Source organism: Littorina saxatilis, linkage group LG2 (genome assembly GCF_037325665.1).
Source record: "Littorina saxatilis isolate snail1 linkage group LG2, US_GU_Lsax_2.0, whole genome shotgun sequence".
Lineage (NCBI taxonomy): Eukaryota > Metazoa > Mollusca > Gastropoda > Littorinimorpha > Littorinidae > Littorina > Littorina saxatilis.
Window position 1 is genome coordinate 6,519,277 of NC_090246.1, and position 19,377 is coordinate 6,538,653.

General features: G+C 42.0%; 3 non-coding genes across 3 annotated transcripts; 1 reads left to right on the forward strand and 2 right to left on the reverse strand.

Annotated features, from left to right (window-relative positions):
- Positions 1 to 818: 818 nt before the first annotated feature.
- Positions 819 to 982, reverse strand: LOC138960513 (U1 spliceosomal RNA). The gene has a single exon (XR_011453994.1). It is a non-coding gene; the product is annotated as a U1 spliceosomal RNA (small nuclear RNA).
- Positions 983 to 2,334: 1,352 nt separating this feature from the next.
- On the reverse strand, positions 2,335 to 2,498 carry LOC138960519 (U1 spliceosomal RNA). The gene has a single exon (XR_011453999.1). It is a non-coding gene; the product is annotated as a U1 spliceosomal RNA (small nuclear RNA).
- Positions 2,499 to 4,009: 1,511 nt separating this feature from the next.
- On the forward strand, positions 4,010 to 4,173 carry LOC138960517 (U1 spliceosomal RNA). The gene has a single exon (XR_011453997.1). It is a non-coding gene; the product is annotated as a U1 spliceosomal RNA (small nuclear RNA).
- Positions 4,174 to 19,377: the final 15,204 nt, after the last annotated feature.

Consider the following 19,377-nt stretch of genomic DNA (forward strand, 5'->3'; position numbering starts at 1 on the left):
CAGAATAGAGCTCCTATTGAACACCGAAGAACAAGCTACTGAGCCAATTCTGATCTCCGATTATAGTTTAAATAGTCTTCCTTAAACAATCAAAACCACACTCTGTATTCTGGTTTTGTCGATTTAACACCTTTGTCGGCACGCTCTATTATTCTTCAATCACTAGCGCAGGGAACCGAACAGGGAATTCCCTGTTCAGACAACTCTGCTGTGGCATTATGCAAAGTGGATAACTCCCCTTGAAAGAAACTTCATTCTGAGACCCGATTCTCAAAACATGTTAACATAAAGGGTTACTTGTCAGTTGAAGGGGGGGGGGGGGGGGGTGGGGGTATATCAATTATCAAACAAGATTACACCAACTTGACACGATCCTCAAAACATTTTAACATAAAGGGTTACTTGTCAGTTGAAGGGGGGAGGGGGAGGGTATATCAATTATCAAACAAGATTACACCAACTTGACACGATCCTCAAAACATTTTAACATAAAGGGTTACTTGTCAGTTGAAGCAGGGGGGGGGGAGGGTATATCAATTATCAAACAAGATTACACCAACTTGACACGATCCTCAAAACATGTTAACATAAAGGGTTACATATGTCAGTTAAAGGTGGGGGTATATCAATTATCAAACAAGATTACACCAACTTGACACGATCCTCTGTACTGCTGAACTAAAGCGTTAGACATGCACCAAGAGAGACTGCATCTAAATCAACTGTGTAATGAACAATAACAGCAACTGGCTATGCTGTGACTAATACCGGAGACTATTACAAGAGGAGGAGGTTTACTTGCTTTTATTTAGAATTTGCAGGGGATAGCGCGAACGCAGTCCCCCTCACCAAGAAATTACGCACTCGAGTCATCAACATTTGTGATGATCGCAGGGGTCAACCCATCCGGAGTGCAATGGATAGGCCTCGCCCTGGGGGTACCTCCTTGTTGATCAAGGTTTCCCCCGTGCCAGGTAAGTATGCCCTGACACCCCTCGTCACTGACCCTGACCCACAACCCTTTTCCAAACTCCCATGGTACTTTAGTTCTCATACACTGCTCTTGCATTTCATTTTGTTACGTTTCATTTTGTGCATTAAAATCAAACCATTTTTGTGAAAAGGAGTGTACAGAATAATGTTGGCGCAAAAGATTAATATGTAGATTGATAAGATCTTTCAAACAGTAACAACTAACAAGTTGGCAACATGATTTTGTTCATGACTGCCTTAACATACAATGTTTCTATTCTTACTGACCAATCAGAATTGAGCTCCCATTGAACACTTTTGAAGAAGCTACTGAGCCATTTATGATCTTCTATCATATTTAACTAATCTTCCTTAAACAATAAAAACCATTTCCTGTATTGTGGCTTTTGGGGATTTAAAATTTTTGTCGGCACGCTCTATTATTCTTCACTAATTACAATAGGGAACCCAACAGGGAATTCCCTTTCCCGACAACTTTGCTGTGGCATTATGCAAAGTGGATTACTCCCCTTGAAAACAACTGTTTATTCTCGGGATCTAGCTCCGATTCTCAGAACGTTTTTACACATAGAGAATACTACATGGCTTGCTGTGTCGTACCAGATTTACACGAGTTGGTTTTTAAAAAATATTGAACTGCGAGCGAAAGCGAGCTGTTCACTATTTGAAAAAGCAACGAGTGTAAATCTGGTAGACACAGCAAGCCATGTAGTATTCTGTTTATCCTACTTACGTGTATTTTACCAGGGACTGAAACAGTCCTGCAGTCGAGGCAGTTAAATTGAAGACGCTTGTTTTGGAACCTCGATCTCTTCTAAAGCCTGGTGGAATCTATTAAGTCAAAGTAAGAAAACGTCACTCTGAAAGTGTGGCGTGACGTGTTAGTTCCAAAAATGTGTAATAAGCGAGCGGATTTTTTTTTATTTGTATAATGACGTTTTTCTCGGTGACTTTGGCATCATAAGCAGTGGAAAAACAGGTCCCTGCCAGACTTGTTTGACATGACCTCATTTACATGATATACACACGTGTGATTTGAACGATTATATTAATTATCAAACAACCTGAAACCAAATTGACACGATCAGCTGTACTGCTGAACTTGATTGTTGGACAGATGAACCAAGAGACCAAACAATCACAATATACTTTGTAAAAGTTGTAGGGTTGCTCAACCCTTTCATATTAAGGCTGCAGTATCGAGTTGTCAGGGACTGATCAATGTTCAGGGTGAAATGATAGGCCTCACCAACATAATAAAGTGACATAGGACAAAGGAAGCCCCAGGCAGGTTCAGCTCCTTGCATAGGGGAGGGTTTACTTGCTTTTATTTAGATTTTGCAGGGGATAGCGCGAACGCAGTCCCCCTCACCAAGAAATTACACACTCGAGTCATCAACATTTGTGATGATCGCAGGGGTCAACCCATCCGGAGTGCAATGGACAGGCCTCGCCCTGGGGGTACCTCCTTGTTGATCAAGGTTTCCCCCGTGCCAGGTAAGTATGCCCTGACACCCCTCGTCACTGAGCCCGACCCACAACACTTTTCCAAACTCCCATGGTACTTTAGTGCTCATACATTACGCTTGCACTCCAGTGTGTTATATTTTACTCTGTGTATTACGAATAACCCCGTTTTGGTGAGAAAAAATGCATTGAATAATGTTGGCACAAAAGATTAATATGTAGATTGGTATGTCGTTTAAACGGTAACAACTAACAAGTTTGTCGCATGATTTTGTTTATGATGCCTTAACATACAATGTTTCTATTGTTAGTAACCAATCAGAATTGACCTCCCATAGAATGTTGAAGAAAAACGCATCGGAGCTACTTCTGTTCTCTGATTACAGTTTAAATACTATATCTAGTTGATTACTTAAACAATCAATCAAAATCAGTTCCTGCATTCTGGTTCGTTTGATTTAAGGAGTTGTTTGTATGAGTGTTTCATCATTCTCTTCATATATCACCGCATCGAACCTTCTACTGTAGTTATAGGGAATTCCCTTTTGAGACAACTCAGCACTCTGCAAAACATAATGGATAACTCCCCCCTATTAGTGCAGATGCTTTTCATGTTCTGTTTCATCTTTGCGTCAGCTCCTCCACTTAGTCTAAATATCTCTCTCTCTCTTTCTATGTTTTCTGTATCCGGTTTCCAAGCCTGAACCTACAACCTTTAGTGAATTTAAAATGAGCCAAACTTCAAGTGGCACTCAGTAGTGAGACACATCGGCAGGCTCAGCCGTCAGCCGATCACTTGCTACCATAGTCATGACAGTGGTTTGAGCGCATACTCAGCCCACATCCAAAGTGGGGCTCATTTTACATTCGCAAAATGCTTCGGGAACAGCTCAGGCATGGCAACAGAATAGGGAAAGAAAAGGGTAGTGCCTTAAAATGAGTGGAGGAGCAGGGAAAGAAAAGGGTAGTGCCTTAAAATGAGTGGAGGAGCAGCCACATCATTTTAAACAGAGAACGAACAGCAGCTGTACTTTTCAGGGGAGCAATCCACGGTGTTGTGTACAGTGCTAAAGCAGAGTTGTCTCAAAAGGGAATTCCCTGTTAGATTCGATGTGGTACTAATATGATAAGTATGAAATCGTTTAAATCAAACAAACCAGAATGCAGGAACTAACTGTGATAGATAGTTTAAGTAACCAGCTCAGAGATCACAAGTGACTCCATTCAAGCTTCTTCGGGATTGTACGCATGCTCAATTCTAATTAGTTACTAAGAATAGAAACAGACATGAACAACATCGTTGTTAGATGAACAACATCATGTGACAAACGTTTTTGTTGCTACTGTTTAAAAAAATATATCGATTGACATATTAAACGGTTGCTCTAACATTATTGTATACTTATGTTCTGGTGGAAACGGGATATTTTTACTGTACACTAAACAAAACATAACAAATGAAATACAAGCGTATTGTATTAGCACAAAAGTACCATGGGAGTTTGAGAAAGGGTTGTGGGTCGGGGTCAGTGACGAGGGGTGTCAGGGCATACTTACCTGGCACGGGGGAAACCTTGATCAACAAGGGGGTACCCCCAGGGCGAGGCCTGTCCATTGCACTCCGGATGGGTTGACCCCTGCGATCATCACAAATGTTGATGACTCGAGTGCGTAATTTTTTGGTGAGGGGGACTGCGTTCGCGCTATCCCCTGCAAAATCTAAAACAAAAGCAAGAAATCCCTTCTTTCCTTAAAACGCTACTCCTTCTCCCTGCCGGTTCCATCAGTTATTACAATGATAGTAACTTAGAGCAATTATACTTCCATCCGATATTACATTTTTGTTGGAGGTGTTTCCTGATTTGGCCTATATGGTCCGCTGGACCCAAAAAGCAACAACTAACCGTAAAATTAATATTGAATGTCCTACGGTTTTAAGCCATTAAGGACTTGAGTGTTTGTCCGCTTTCAAAAAAAATTTAAAAAATGAAAGATAAGGAGAGGAGGGCAGGGGTTGGGGTTGAGATGATAATGCTCTGTGGAATTCGTTAAAATGAAAAGTAGTTAAGATGTTTCTTGGTAAGAATTATAAGTCTGTATTCTATATCTTGAATAACGGGTTTGTAAAATGATTTTTATTCAAAACGAGTTAAAAGGTAGAACCTTTCAGGATCACCAATAAAAGCAAATAGATGAGCAACTAACCTCACTGTTTTGAGTCTCATAAGCTTATACTTGTATGCTCTGTGGCATGAGCTCCCCCAGTGAGAGAGTCTGCTTGTAATTAAATGTGTCAGGGTGCTCTGTGCGTATCCTCCACACTGCAAGATAAGCATGGTGTCAGATTTCACCCCATTTCTTCTTCCTCTCGAGCAGTTATATTACAGGTCCAGAGACTTACTCAGTGACAACACTCACAATCTTTTCAGACTGGCCTTGGGAAGAAAAAGGAGGGGGGGGTATTTTAGAGCCTGTGGCCATGGGGAGGTAAATAAAATATTATTATAATGTATATTTTTCTTACATATTCAGTAGAGATTCTTGCGCAAAAGTCTCTAGTCTACCCCCTATTCAGGTTGCAAACATTATCAAATAAATCCAGTGCATTGGTTGGTTGGTTGGTTGGCTGGTTGTTGTTTTTTCACGTCTCTACAACATATATCTCTTGGCATCCGCTGTGGTTCTGAGCGTCAGTGACTGTGATATATATAAATGATGCTTATTGTAAATGCTCATGTTATAAGTTAATCTTAGTAGTGTATTTATGTTTGATTATGCTTAATGATCGTGTGTTTGTCTTATTAGAAATGCGATGTGGTGCCAAAAGAAAAATTTCCATGTTTGTGTAAAATGAAAATGGACATTAAAGTTTTCTTATCTTATCGTATTTGGTTAACTTCCTGACCTGACCTATCTGGTTAACTTCCTGACCTGACCTTTCTGGTTAACTTCCTGACCTGACCTATCCGCTGGTTAACTTCCTGACCTGACCTATCTGGTTAACTTCCTGACCTGACCTATTTGGTTAACTTCCTGACCTGACCTATCTGGTTAACTTCCTGACCTGACCTATCTGGTTAACTTCCTGACCTGACCTTTCTGGTTAACTTCCTGACCTATTCAATGTTTTGTCCTTTCTCAGTTTACTTTGGCTCCGCGTTTGAAAACTAACGACATTGAGGTTTAACACATCAAAGTGGAGAAGGTTCAAAGCACCGTCATGAAATAAACTCATAGTTTCACATTGTGTCACACTTGTTACTTCAAAATGTTTTACTTCAAATTTTGTAAATAAGTAAATAAATCTTGATCTTCTTTAAAAAGTTAAACAGCTTGTCCTGTGGGACATCCGGAAAGTCAGTGTGTTACGCCCTACCTGTCTCTTCATTTCTGGCATCTTTCTTCTCCTCCTCCAATATATATATCGCAGTTGCAGCTACCGAACAAGTCACAATTTCTCACGAGTTCGCTTGTCAAGCGGATACAATCTTCCCACAGTGCAGTGCACTCTAACTCTAAGAAGCAATTTCACTTGATCGAGAACCCCGAAACAACATCATGTGATGTAGAAGAAAACAACGGTGAATTAAGAACCCCTCACTTTCACCGCCTTCTTGCGCAGTTCTCCATCATCCTTCGTCTTTCAACCCCTGTGTGTGAGCCAGGTGTTAGCATTTCTTCTATTTGCATAAACATGATCATTTAAGACTTTTTCTCAGGGATAGACTAAAAGAAGTGGTGGCCAATTCATCAGCTTATCACAAGGAGTGGGTAAATAATCAGCCAGGCAAGTACAACCTGTGCTGTAGTAGGGGCGGGTAAATAATCAGCCAGGCTAGATGACCCTGTAGAAGGGGCGGGTAAATAATCAGCCAGGCGAGTAGGACCTGTAGAAGGGGCGGGTAAATAATCAGCCAGGCTAGTAGGACCTGTAGTAGGGGTGGGTAAATAATCAGCCAGGCTAGTAGACCCTGTAGTAGGGGCGGGTAAATAATCAGCCAGGCTAGTAGGACCTGTAGTAGGGGCGGGTAAATAATCAGCCAGGCTAGAAGACCCTGTAGTAGGGGCGGGTAAATAATCAGCCAGGCTAGTAGGACCTGTAGTAGGGGCGGGTAAATAATCAGCCAGGCTAGTAGGACCTGTAGTAGGGGCGGGTAAATAATCAGCCAGGCTAGTAGGACCTGTAGTAGGGGCGGGTAAATAATCAGCCAGGCTAGAAGACCCTGTAATAGAACCTGTCTGACAGGTCTGACCAGTACAAATTATGTTCAAATGAAAAACACCTTTCAGTTGCACCTTACTTTTAAGTGTCTCAGTTGTGCTTTAATCAAGTTTTAAAGCCATATATATATATACATGTATATATATACTGTATATATATAAACACTGCATATGTTGAAACTTCTGTCATCTGCAAACATGCCCCCATTTTCTGGTAAAGAGCAACTTGTGTGAAGAACTATGTAACATGCCAGACTGAGATTCCAGGGAAAAGTCCATACAATAATTTATCACTGACCACAGCCCAGCTGTCGACTGTATCACAAATATTTTGTATACCTAAAATTTGACAGTCATTCATACTATCAGTATCAGCATCATCATTTGTGTGTGTGGTAGGTACTGGGCTAGTGTAATATCTGGCGGGCTATAGTGACTTAATTTCTTGGAGTTGCAAAAATGTAGTTGAATGACTGGTGAGTTAAATGACTGGTGAGTTGAATGACAGGTGAGTTGAATGACTGGTGAGTTGAATGACTGGTGAGTTAAATGACTGGTGAGTTGAATGACTGGTGAGTTGAATGACTGGTGAGTTAAATGTTTTGTGATTTGTCCATCCCCGAAAAGCATGCCTTCTGTCAAAATCGGTTCTTTCTTTCTTTATTTGGTGTTTAACGTCGTTTTCAACCACGAAGGTTATTTTGCGACTGGGAAAGGGGAGAGATGGGATAGAGCCACTTGTCAATTGTTTCTTGTTCACAAAAGCACTAATCAAAAATTTGCTCCAGGGGCTTGCAACGTAGTACAATGTATTACCTTACTGGGAGAATGCAAGTTTCCAGTACAAAGGACTTAACATTTCTTACATACTGCTTGACTAAAATCTTTACAAAAATTGACTATATTCTATACAAGAAACACTTAACAAAGGTAAAAAGAGAAACAGAATCCGTTAGTCGCCTCTTACGACATGCTGGGGAGCATTGGGTAAATTCTTCCCCCTAACCCGCGGGGGGGGGGGGGGGGGGGGGGGGGGGGGGTCAAAATCGGTTAAGAGTAGGGGAAAAGATGCAGCACATTTCAACACTTGGCGCATTAAAAGGCTTATTCATATTGTTATTGTGCTTTAAATATCCTTATCTTGGATACAACCAAATATCCTTATCTTAGATACAACCAAATATCCTTATCTTGGATACAACCAAGTTCAGAAGTTTGTTAGTTAGTTTTTCTTTCATGTCTGAAATTTTGTTTCAAAGGTGGATATATATATACATTTACCTTGTTCTTGTGTGCATGTTGTCATTGTTTGTTTTTTGGTGTGTGGGTTATTTTTATTTTATTTTTTGTTGGGGGGGGGGGGGGGGGGGGGGAAGGGTTGCTTGATAAATTTACCAGCTATGTGACAGTGTTTTGTTCCCAGACTGGCAACTTCCCATGCCACTGGCCCTCTCTCTCACTGACAGCCAGGGCACAAACATAAACACTGAGTTTCTGACACTGACTCACCCATGGTTATGTTACACCGTCTCCCTCCCCATGTGTACTCTATAGAGTCTATAACAGCGACACAGATTGCGGCGACCAACATTACTGTTGCCTGCAGCAAGCAGGACACTACACCACAGGGGGCCGCTATGACGGCTTACTAGTGCCAAAACCTAGGGTTACCATTTTCGCGTGAAAATTAGTCATTAACAGTGTTAATTACTAATTTTCCTGTTTGCCTCGTTTTCGGTCACAGTAGTCGGACTTTAAGAGTCCGCACTGAGAGGCTTCAACGTCCGGCAAACATCACTCTCACACTATTTCTGAAATATCTTTTAATAGAAGGCCTTATCGAGCAAGTTATCCGACGGGAAGATGCATGTCACATCGCTGGTAAATTTATCAAGCAACCCTTCCCCCCCCCCCCCCCCCCCCCCAACAAAAAATAAAATAAAAATAACCCACACACCAAAAAACAAACAATGACAACATGCACACAAGAACAAGGTAAATGTATATATATATCCACCTTTGAAACAAAATTTCAGACATGAAAGAAAAACTAACTAACAAACTTCTGAACTTGGTTGTATCCAAGATAAGGATATTTGGTTGTATCTAAGATAAGGATATTTGGTTGTATCCAAGATAAGGATATTTAAAGCACAATAACAATATGAATAAGCCTTTTAATGCGCCAAGTGTTGAAATGTGCTGCATCTTTTCCCCTACTCTTAACCGATTTTTGACCCCCCCCCCCCCCCCCCCCCCCCCCGCGGGTTAGGGGGAAGAATTTACCCAATGCTCCCCAGCATGTCGTAAAAGTAAGGTGCAACTGAAAGGTGTTTTTCATTTGAACATAATTTGTACTGGTCAGACCTGTCAGACAGGTTCTATTACAGGGTCTTCTAGCCTGGCTGATTATTTACCCGCCCCTACTACAGGTCCTACTAGCCTGGCTGATTATTTACCCGCCCCTACTACAGGTCCTACTAGCCTGGCTGATTATTTACCCGCCCCTACTACAGGTCCTACTAGCCTGGCTGATTATTTACCCGCCCCTACTACAGGGTCTTCTAGCCTGGCTGATTATTTACCGCCCCTACTACAGGTCCTACTAGCCTGGCTGATTATTTACCCGCCCCTACAACAGGGTCTACTAGCCTGGCTGATTATTTACCCACCCCTACTACAGGTCCTACTAGCCTGGCTGATTATTTACCCGCCCCTTCTACAGGTCCTACTTGCCTGGCTGATTATTTACCCGCCCCTACTACAGGGTCATCTAGCCTGGCTGATTATTTACCCGCCCCTACTACAGCACAGGTTGTACTTGCCTGGCTGATTATTTACCCACTCCTTGTGATAAGCTGATGAATTGGCCACCACTTCTTTTAGTCTATCCCTGAGAAAAAGTCTTAAATGATCATGTTTATGCAAATAGAAGAAATGCTAACACCTGGCTCACACACAGGGTTTGAAAGACGAAGGATGATGGAGAACTGCGCAAGAAGGCGGTGAAAGTGAGGGGTTCTTAATTCACCGTTGTTTTCTTCTACATCACATGATGTTGTTTCGGGGTTCTCGATCAAGTGAAATTGCTTCTTAGAGTTAGAGTGCACTGCACTGTGGGAAGATTGTATCCGCTTGACAACAGCGAACTCGTGAGAAATTGTGACTTGTTCGGTAGCTGCAACTGCGATATATATATTGGAGGAGGAGAAGAAAGATGCCAGAAATGAAGAGACAGGTAGGGCGTAACACACTGAAAGCACTATTGCAGAAAACTGTGACATGCATTACTGTTGCTGCAGCAAGCAGGACACTACACCACAGGGGGCCGCTATGACGGCTTACTAGTGCCAAAACCGAGGGTTACCATTTTCACGTAAAAATGAGTAATTAACAGTGTTAATTACTATTTTTAATTTTTGCCTCGTTTTCGGTTACAGTAGTCGGACTTTAAGAGTCCGCACTGAGAGGCTTCAACGTCCGGCAAACATCACTCTCAAACAATATCTGAAATATCTTTTAATAGAAGGCCTTATCGAGCAAGTTATCCGACGGGAACGATACCGACGCGCTTTCGATAAAACTATCGTTAGCTGTTATATAGAGTTTCTGAAACTCTATCTAACAGATAACGATAGTTTCGAAACTCTACATAACAGTTAACGATAGTTTCAAAACTCTGTATAACAGTTAACGATAGTTTCAAAACCCTATATATATAACAGTTAACGATAGTAATATCAATTTGGCGCACCATAACTATCAGACGGATCTCTTCGGTCGAGACTCACACATTTTCACAAATATCTTTCGATAGAATTCGTTATTCAACAAGCTGTCAGACAGTTCAGTGTATGTCACGGTTATCTACACATGCGCTCAGCTCTTGTTAATTTGCAACTATGGACCAGAAAAGGATGTTTCGCTCTGGCTGCGCTCTGGCCGGTGTAACAGTCGTGCATGCGCATTGAGCCCCCACAGTCACGAGGCACATGAAAATTAGTAATTAACGCGTGAAAATTACTAATTTTTAGTTTTGGCGCTAGTATTAAGCCATCAGGAAGTGAGCCAAAACTAAAAATTAGACATTAACACTTGAAAGTTAGTTATTAACACGTGAAAATTAGTAATTAACAATTTTCTCGTGAAAATTAGTAACTTTCACGGGTTAATTACTAATTTTTAGTTTTGGCGCTTGTAAGCCGTCATAGGCCGCGTCCAGCACTGCTGTGCTTGCTGGTTCTGCCGACTGGTGTGCGCTATTATGCGCACTCTTTCTCCACCCCCCCCCCCCCCCCCCCCCCCCCCCAAAAAAAAAAAAAAACAACCAATGCGAGTACAGTAACCCGACCTGACCCAGATACTCTTGTCGACCCTAACGTGTTTTATTCGCGATTTGTTGTTTAATGGACAAAAGAACACGCACACTTAAAAACTGAGAAATAGACTAGGATAAATTCTCGAAAAGAGGCCTAAATAAAAAGAGGTAGGCATTTGTGGGTAATTAATGGCAACAGGTTGATTCTTATGGATTTGGGTGTGCTGAATTCATTTCTGCCTGTTGCCAAAGTCAAAAATGCCTATATTCGTTACTATTCAACGGTTTCCAAGATGGCCGCCATGATATCAAGAGACTACTAATTCTCAAACAAATGCTTATATCTTTGGTGTTTTTAGAGATACGGTGTTAATTTATGGCTAGTTGGTAGATGACCGATAGGCAATGGTTGCCTTGTCAGAGTATTTGACCTTGACCTTAAGTCAAGGTCACATGAGACTTGACAATATTGACTTGTACTGTTTTGTCATGTGTGCATTTTAAGTTGTCTTTTGGCAGTAAACTACTGCGAACTAATCACTAAAAATAAGTGATATTACCCAGTAGGTATTCAGCATTAAAATGAATATACATTGATCATCATTCTGACAAGGTCAAGGTCATTTTGACCCCATATTTCAGATGTGTTTAAACTTGGACGCCATCAAGATTTGCAGTGGCTCATCTGTTGTACACACTGGACATCTGATTCAACAATTACATTTCAGCAGGGGTTCAGATCAATGGTGCACAATCAACTAGGTCAAAGGTCAAGGTCAAGGTCAAAGTCAAAGGTCACTATTTGGACCATTTATTCTCAAAAACGGGGCCTAAAATAGAGATAGGCCATTTGTGAGTAATTATGGTGTGCTCTTCCCATTTCTGCTGTATGACAAAGTGTATATTTGCTAGTTTGTCCTGTATCATTAAATATTCAAAATGGCCGCCACAAGCCTGAAAACTCACCCACACACAAAAACTGACAATTCTTTAAACATAACCACTCTATTTATTATCAACTTTTGTTTCAACATACGTTTTTATCAATAACGTTGCATAATCTGTACAAATTTCAACAACATTTAAGATGTTATGGTATTTCTGTGGCAATTATAACACAATATACACAAATCTGAAGCATGACAAACGTTAATGTTCCATAATACTCTGTCACGAGAAAAAAACTTCCGAAACATGTTGAGAACAAGCTCAGCAACAGGTAAACATATCAGCTATGTACAGGCATTCAGCAAACAATGTCAAATGTTCACATTTCATATGATAAGGTCAATGAACATCACACACGTCCAAAGGGTCACGGTCAGTTCACCACTCGTTAAGACACTCCTCGTGCATTTCCCGGCATTTGCACGCTGCTGTGCATGGTAGCTTCGCCTTTCTGCATCTGCACCTTCCACTGCTGCACTGCTTCTGGCAGGTGCAGAAGATGATGTCTAGGCGCGCGTCTGGAACAGACGGAAGGGTTTTCAGGACGGGGAGGAAGACGCCATCCTTCAGTTGCCAGCCCATGCTTTCAATCGGCGGCAGGTTCGGCTTCTTCTCATGAGCTCGTTGCCAGACTGAGGCCTGATAATGAGCTCTTTTGATGTGGAAGCTCAGAGCATCACTGGATGGGGGCAGATTTTCTGGGGCGGTGGCTTTCCGGAACATGATGGTTCTGGCACCATCTGCAGTCTCACAGTTTGAGATGTACAGCTTGCAAACGAACTGCTCTGCTTCTTTTGACGTGTCGTCTGTCAGCTGCCCTTTCCCCAAATTTGCCAGCAGCTGGTGATGTTGCTGAAACACTTTCCACCCAGATACCTTGCCTTGGCCAGACAGGAAAGATGTGGAATCCGAGCCAGTGATGGCGTGGAATCCTATCAAGTTCTGGAGCTTTGCCTTCTCCATGTCAGGTCTCTTGGCAATATTGTGAACTGGGATGTACTGTCTACGCTTTGCTGTGCCAGTTTTCATCCACACTTTCTTGCACTTCATTTTGTCAAAATGTGCAAGAATCAATACAGCTACATCTGTGTCTTGTGAAGAAACAACCAGGCTGGTTGCATCGCTGTTCACACAATGCAGAACAACACGTGTATCACCCTCTTCGTGACTGGCCTCTAGCGGAGTCGTGTCCACGTCTGGCTTGGATGACTCAACTTGAGTTGGATCACTGAAACCACCGGAAACCACAACAGTTTTGTCATCTGGTGCCTGCAGGATGAGTTGCCGAGACAGAAATTTGGCCAGATCAGCTTTGTTCTCAGGGTGAGACATGAAGTTGTCCCATTTGGCTGGCAGGGGTGTGTCCTTAGACTCTATCAGTTTCCTGATGGGCTGAGCTCCTTTGCTCCGCTTCTTTCTTGTTCCACCTTTGATTGACAGCTGATCATACCGATCAAAGACGATGTCGGTGCGTTTAAAGGCATGTCCTTGGGCAAGGAGAGACTTGACGAATGTGTCAGCAAGATCACCAAATGTAGCTGCACCTTGTGGCTTTCCAAGTGCACAAACATGTGCTTGCCCATCAACGACAAGTGTTGCCTTGTCTCCAAGCTCATGTGCTTCAATGCCTGGAGGACAGTTTACACCACTTGTGAGGATTTTAAGCAAGCTTGCTTTTGATCCTGACCTTAAACTGCCATCAGTTTCAGCAAGTGAAGGGGGTACTGGCATCAGCTCATGCTTCATGATCACAGAAAGATCAACACTGCGCCCTGCTTCATAGGCCGTGATCAACCGCTGAAGAATCTTTCTGTCAGCTTTGACCGTCTTTTGTTTCCCACTCTTTGCATCCTTCTGCTTCACCTCGTACAGACTGGCAAATGTCAGAGGCTTGTTCTTCGGCAGAGCATCGCGGAATTTCACTTTCCTCTCTTCACAGGGCACAAGTCTCTCCCGAACAAATGTTTTCACCTGTTCTTGTCTTTTTTCACGTGCTGTCAACAGGTTTTCTTCGATGTTCTTGGTTGTAAGATCCTTCGATGCAATGTTCTGCAGATCTTCAGGCACATCCAGAGAAAAAACCTTGAAGCGTTTAAGGTTGTCAAACAACTTTTCTTCATCAGTTTTGTCTTGTCTTTTTCTGGCCTTGTTGCATTCGTTGTGAATGCTCTTCTCGTCAACCTCTGCTCCAAAGACTGCTCTTGTTTCTCCTGCAATGTGAGATCGGAGATTGAACGAGAGGGCCCAACGGTTCAGAGCAGACGGTGTCTTTGTGATGCCCACAATCCCTCCACATGACTTTCCAATCCCGTTCAGCCATTCTTGACTTTGATCTGGGTCCACCTGGTTGAACTTGCTCTGGCTCCTCTTCACAACAAAGTGCCCAGCTTCAAATTCCTTCTTCACTTCTTCGGGGAGCTGATTCATTTCACTGACGTAGACTGTGCCCCATCGAGCATAGTTTGTTTGTTTGTTTATTTGTTGCTTAACGTCCAGCCGACTACGCAGAGCCATATCAGGACGAGGAAGGGGGGGATGAAGGGGGCCACTTGTCAAGCGATTCCTGTTTACAAATGCACTAACCCATTACTTGTGTCCCAGCAGGCTTTAGTAAAACTAAATTAATACCTACTGGAAGATTACCAGTTTCCAGTATGTTAAAATAGGCTTAACCTATCTACTGCTGGACTTACATCAGAACACTAACAGATTAAACTATACATGAATCGCGAGACAAGCGGCAAGAGAAGAGATTTTTGGAAAAAATACAGGTGAATGAGATCGAGCATAGTTGGTATGATCATATCTCATGAAGTAGGGGAGCATTGCCGTGAAAGCTTGAAGATGCAGATTCCAGTCGCCATCTCTACTGGTGCGTGTGAACTGGAGGAGAATTTCTACCATCTTCAGGTACTCCCACCAGAACTGGAAGTTTGGATTGGCCCGCGAAGCAGCAAACGAGTCCACAAGGTCTGTGAAGCGTTTGTTGGCAAGAAGATGTACAAGTGCTGCTGTGTCATCACGAACCATCTTGTCTTCAATCTCTTGTGCGAGCTCATCATCACTGCCGTGGACGTACTGCAGCAACTGTGGTAGGAGTATTCTCCACAAGGCTTGCCAGGTCAACTTATGAGTTCGCATCCCTCTGACATAGGACTTGCCTGCCAGCACCTGTTCAGCTGTTTTCGGGCCAAGGATATTGCTCTCGACCCACAGATCCAGAAGACCAGAGCACTCCATGTGACGCCCGATGGCTTTGAGGAAGTTGAGGGACGTACGGAGACCACTGAGCCTCACTACCAGCAGATTCTGATATTCAGCTTCAGCCCATTTGAGATTGTGTATATTGTGTTATAATTGCCACAGAAATACCATAACATCTTAAATGTTGTTGAAATTTGTACTGATTATGCAACGTTATTGATGCAAACGTATGTTGAAACAAAAATTGATAATAAATAGAGTGGTTATGTTTAAAGAATTGTCAGTTTTTGTGTGTGGGTGAGTTTTCAGGCTTGTGGCGGCCATTTTGAATATTTAATAATACAGGACAAACTAGCAAATATACACTTTGTCATACAGTAGCAATGGGAAGAGCACACCATAATTACTCACAAATGGCCTATCTCTATTTTAGGCCCCGTTTTTGAGAATAAATGGTCCAAATAGTGACCTTTGACCTTGACCTTGACCTTTGACCTAGTTGATTGTGCACCATTGATCTGAACCCCTGCTGAAATGTAATTGTTGAATCAGATGTCCAGTGTGTACAACAGATGAGCCACTGCAAATCTTGATGGCGTCCAAGTTTAAACACATCTGAAATATGGGGTCAAAATGACCTTGACCTTGTCAGAATGATGATCAATGTATATTCATTTTAATGCTGAATACCTACTGGGTAATATCACTTATTTTTAGTGATTAGTTCGCAGTAGTTTACTGCCAAAAGACAACTTAAAATGCACACATGACAAAACAGTACAAGTCAATATTGTCAAGTCTCATGTGACCTTGACTTTAAGGTCAAGGTCAAATACTCTGACAAGGCAACCATTGCCTATCGGTCATCTACCAACTAGCCAAAAATTAACACTGTATCTCTAAAAACACCAAAGATATAAGCATTTGTTTGAGAATTAGTAGTCTCTTGATATCATGGCGGCCATCTTGGAAACCGTTGAATAGTAACGAATATAGGCATTTTTGACTTTGGCAACAGGCAGAAATGGATTCAGCACACCCAAATCTATAAGAAACAACCTGTTGCCATTAATTACCCACAAATGCCCGAGGGTGTTAGATTTTCTGAAATCTGTCCTAGTCTAAAAGAACTGACCGTAGACAGCAGGACGTGCTATATCTACAGCGCCGCTCTCCTCTCAACCCCCGCCCCCCACCCTGATTATCTTTATAGCTATTTTCAAGTTTCGATCGCACGCCCCCCCCCCTGTGGTTTCAAGTGGTTTCAAGTGGTTTCAAGAAGTGGTTTCAAGTGGTTTCAAGAAGTGGTTTCAAGTGGTTTCAAGTGGTTTCAAGTGGTTCTTCGCAAAAGCCGGCTTCCATGCATTTGGGACACTGTTCTTGAAATTGACAAAGTAACGTAATTCGAACTATCGGCAAGTCACTATATTAAAAAAGCATAATCACAAAGTCAATGCAAAATTGTACAACCATGACTGAAACACTCTCACCCTTCAGAAATATAAGTCTGTCCGGTATATATCACATGCACAGTGTCACGTACTCTCCAATTCCACACGGCACCGAATCCTTGACTCGCCATGCGCAATGTCCACCGATTTCACAGAACTTAGTCCTAGAAGAGTTGGGCAGTCCGTAAGAAGCACAAGCTCACTCCAGCAAGTTACACTGAAAGGTCTATGTCATTTTCTCTCCTGTCAGTTGGCACTGAAGATTTGTGAAAACTCGGCACAAACTTTTCTGAACATGCAACAAGTAATCCGACCAGAAAAATTCACCCGTCCAATTACAATCCCGGTAACACCGCTCTCTGCTGTCTTTGATCTTCTCAGTCCCGGGCAGGATGCGGGCCGCTACATTTATCACAGGGGTGACAGCCTCTTCCCCGCCACACCCCTCGCGTCAGTCTCGGAAAACAATACGCTAGCTTACCTATTCAAATTAGAGTCGCGGGCCATTCGGCTGAACCAGTCCCATAGTCACGTGCACCCAAAATAGAATCTATGCAAGGACGCAGCTGATCATGGTACCGTAGACATCCCCAAAATACTCGTACCGTAAACATAACAATGTTCCTTTGACAGTGGGTTTGATTTGATCAACTTGTAAGTTTCCTTTGACAGTGGGTTTGATTTGATCAACTTGTAAGTTTCCTTTGACAGTGGGTGTGATTTAATCAACTTGTAAGTTTCCTTTGACAGTGGGTTTGATTTGATCAACTTGCACGTTTCCTTTGACAATGCACGTGGGTTTGATTTCAAGTTGATTAGCTTGTAAGTTTCCTTTGACACTGGATACTGTAAGAACAATCCAAAATGACCAATGATCAGCCGTAGTACCTCACTGTCTACTCAAGAGGGGGCGGGGCGGGGGAGGGGGGATCTTACGTACTGCGAACGGAAGACTGACTCGTAGTGACAGAGGCACCGACAAAGCAGCCGTATTGCTGACAAGAGTTGGAGGGGTAGCCGCCATCACGAGTGAGGTGAAGGTTGGGGTCAAAGAGCCGTGCCAGTGACATGATCCCGGGGAGGCTGCTGACAGGTCTGTGTTGTCGTGGAGGTGGAAAGACCTCGAGTGTTGTACTGGCTGTAGGATTGCACAAGACGAGAAAAGAGAGGTTGCGCCAGATAGTATTAAAGAACCACGAGGAAGCCTACATCATGAGGAAGCCTACATCATGAGGAAGCCTACATCATGAGGAAGCCTACATCATTTGTAGCGTCATTTTGCTCTGTCAAACCACACACACACAAACACACAACCGGCTAGCAACCAAACCAACAAATACTAACAGAAAAAAGACCCCCCCCCCCCTTCTAAAAAGGGGCACGCTTTGTAAATCTAAGAACGTAAGAAATGTCTGTTATGTGAAGTGCAAACTAAGTTTGTAATTGTATGTTCTTGTGATGAAATTGTTTTTAAAACGATTTCGGAAATTTAATTTTAATCATAATTTTTAATTTTTTTAATTTTCAGAGGTTCTTTTTAATCTGAATATAACATATCTATATGTTTTTGGAATCAGAAAATGATGAAGAATACGATAAACGTAATAATATTTTGGATCGTTTTATAAAAAAATAATTTTAATTACAATTTTCAGATTTTTAATGACCAAAGTCATCAATTAAATTTTAAGCCTCCAAGCTGAAATGCAATACCAAAGTCCGGCCTTCGTCGAAGATTGCTTTGCCAAAATTTCAATCAATTTGATTGAAAAATGAGGGTGTGACAGTGCCGCCTCAACTTTTACAAAATGCCGGATATGACGTCATCAAAGGTATTTATCGAAAAAATGAAAGAAAACGTCTGGGGATATCATACCCAGGAACTCTCATGAAAAATTTCATACAGATCGGTCCAGTAGTTTACTCTGAATCGCTCTACACACACACACACACACACACACATACACCACGACCCTCGTCTGGATTCCCCCTCTATGCTTAAAACATTCAGTCAAAACTTGACTAAATGTAACAGTCGCGTAAGGCGAAATTACTACATTTAGTCAAGCTGTGGAACTCACAGAATGAAACTGAACGCACTGCATTTTTTCACAATGACCGTAGTCCGCCGCTTGTGCAAAACGGAGTGAAACTGACGAGCCTGTTCAGCGCGGTAGTGGTGTCGCTGTGCTGCATAGCACGCTTTTCTGTACCTCTCTTCGTTTTAACTTTCTGAGCGTGTTTTTAATCCAAACATATCATATCTATATGTTTTTGGAATCAGGAACCGACAAGGAATAAGATGAAATTGTTTTTAAATCGATTTCGGAAATTTGATTTTGATAATAATTTTTATATTTGTAATTTTCAGACCTTGTTTATAATCCAGATATAACATATTTATATGTTTTTGGAATCAGGAAATGATGAAGAATAAGATGAACGTAAATTTGGATCGTTTTATACATTTTTTTTTTTTTACAATTTTCTGATTTTTTAATGACCAAAGTCATTAATTAATTTTTAAGCCACCAAGTTGAAATGCAATACCGAAGTCCGGCCTTCGTCGAAGATTGCTTGGCCAAAATTTCAATCAATTTGATTGAAAAATGAGGATGTGACAGTGCCGCCTCAACTTTTACAAAAAGCCGGATATGACGTCATAAAAGACATTTATCGAAAAAATGAAAAAAACGTCTGGGGATTTCATACCCAGGAACTCTCATGTAAAATTTCATAAAGATCGGTCTAGTAGTTTAGTTTGAATCGCTCTAC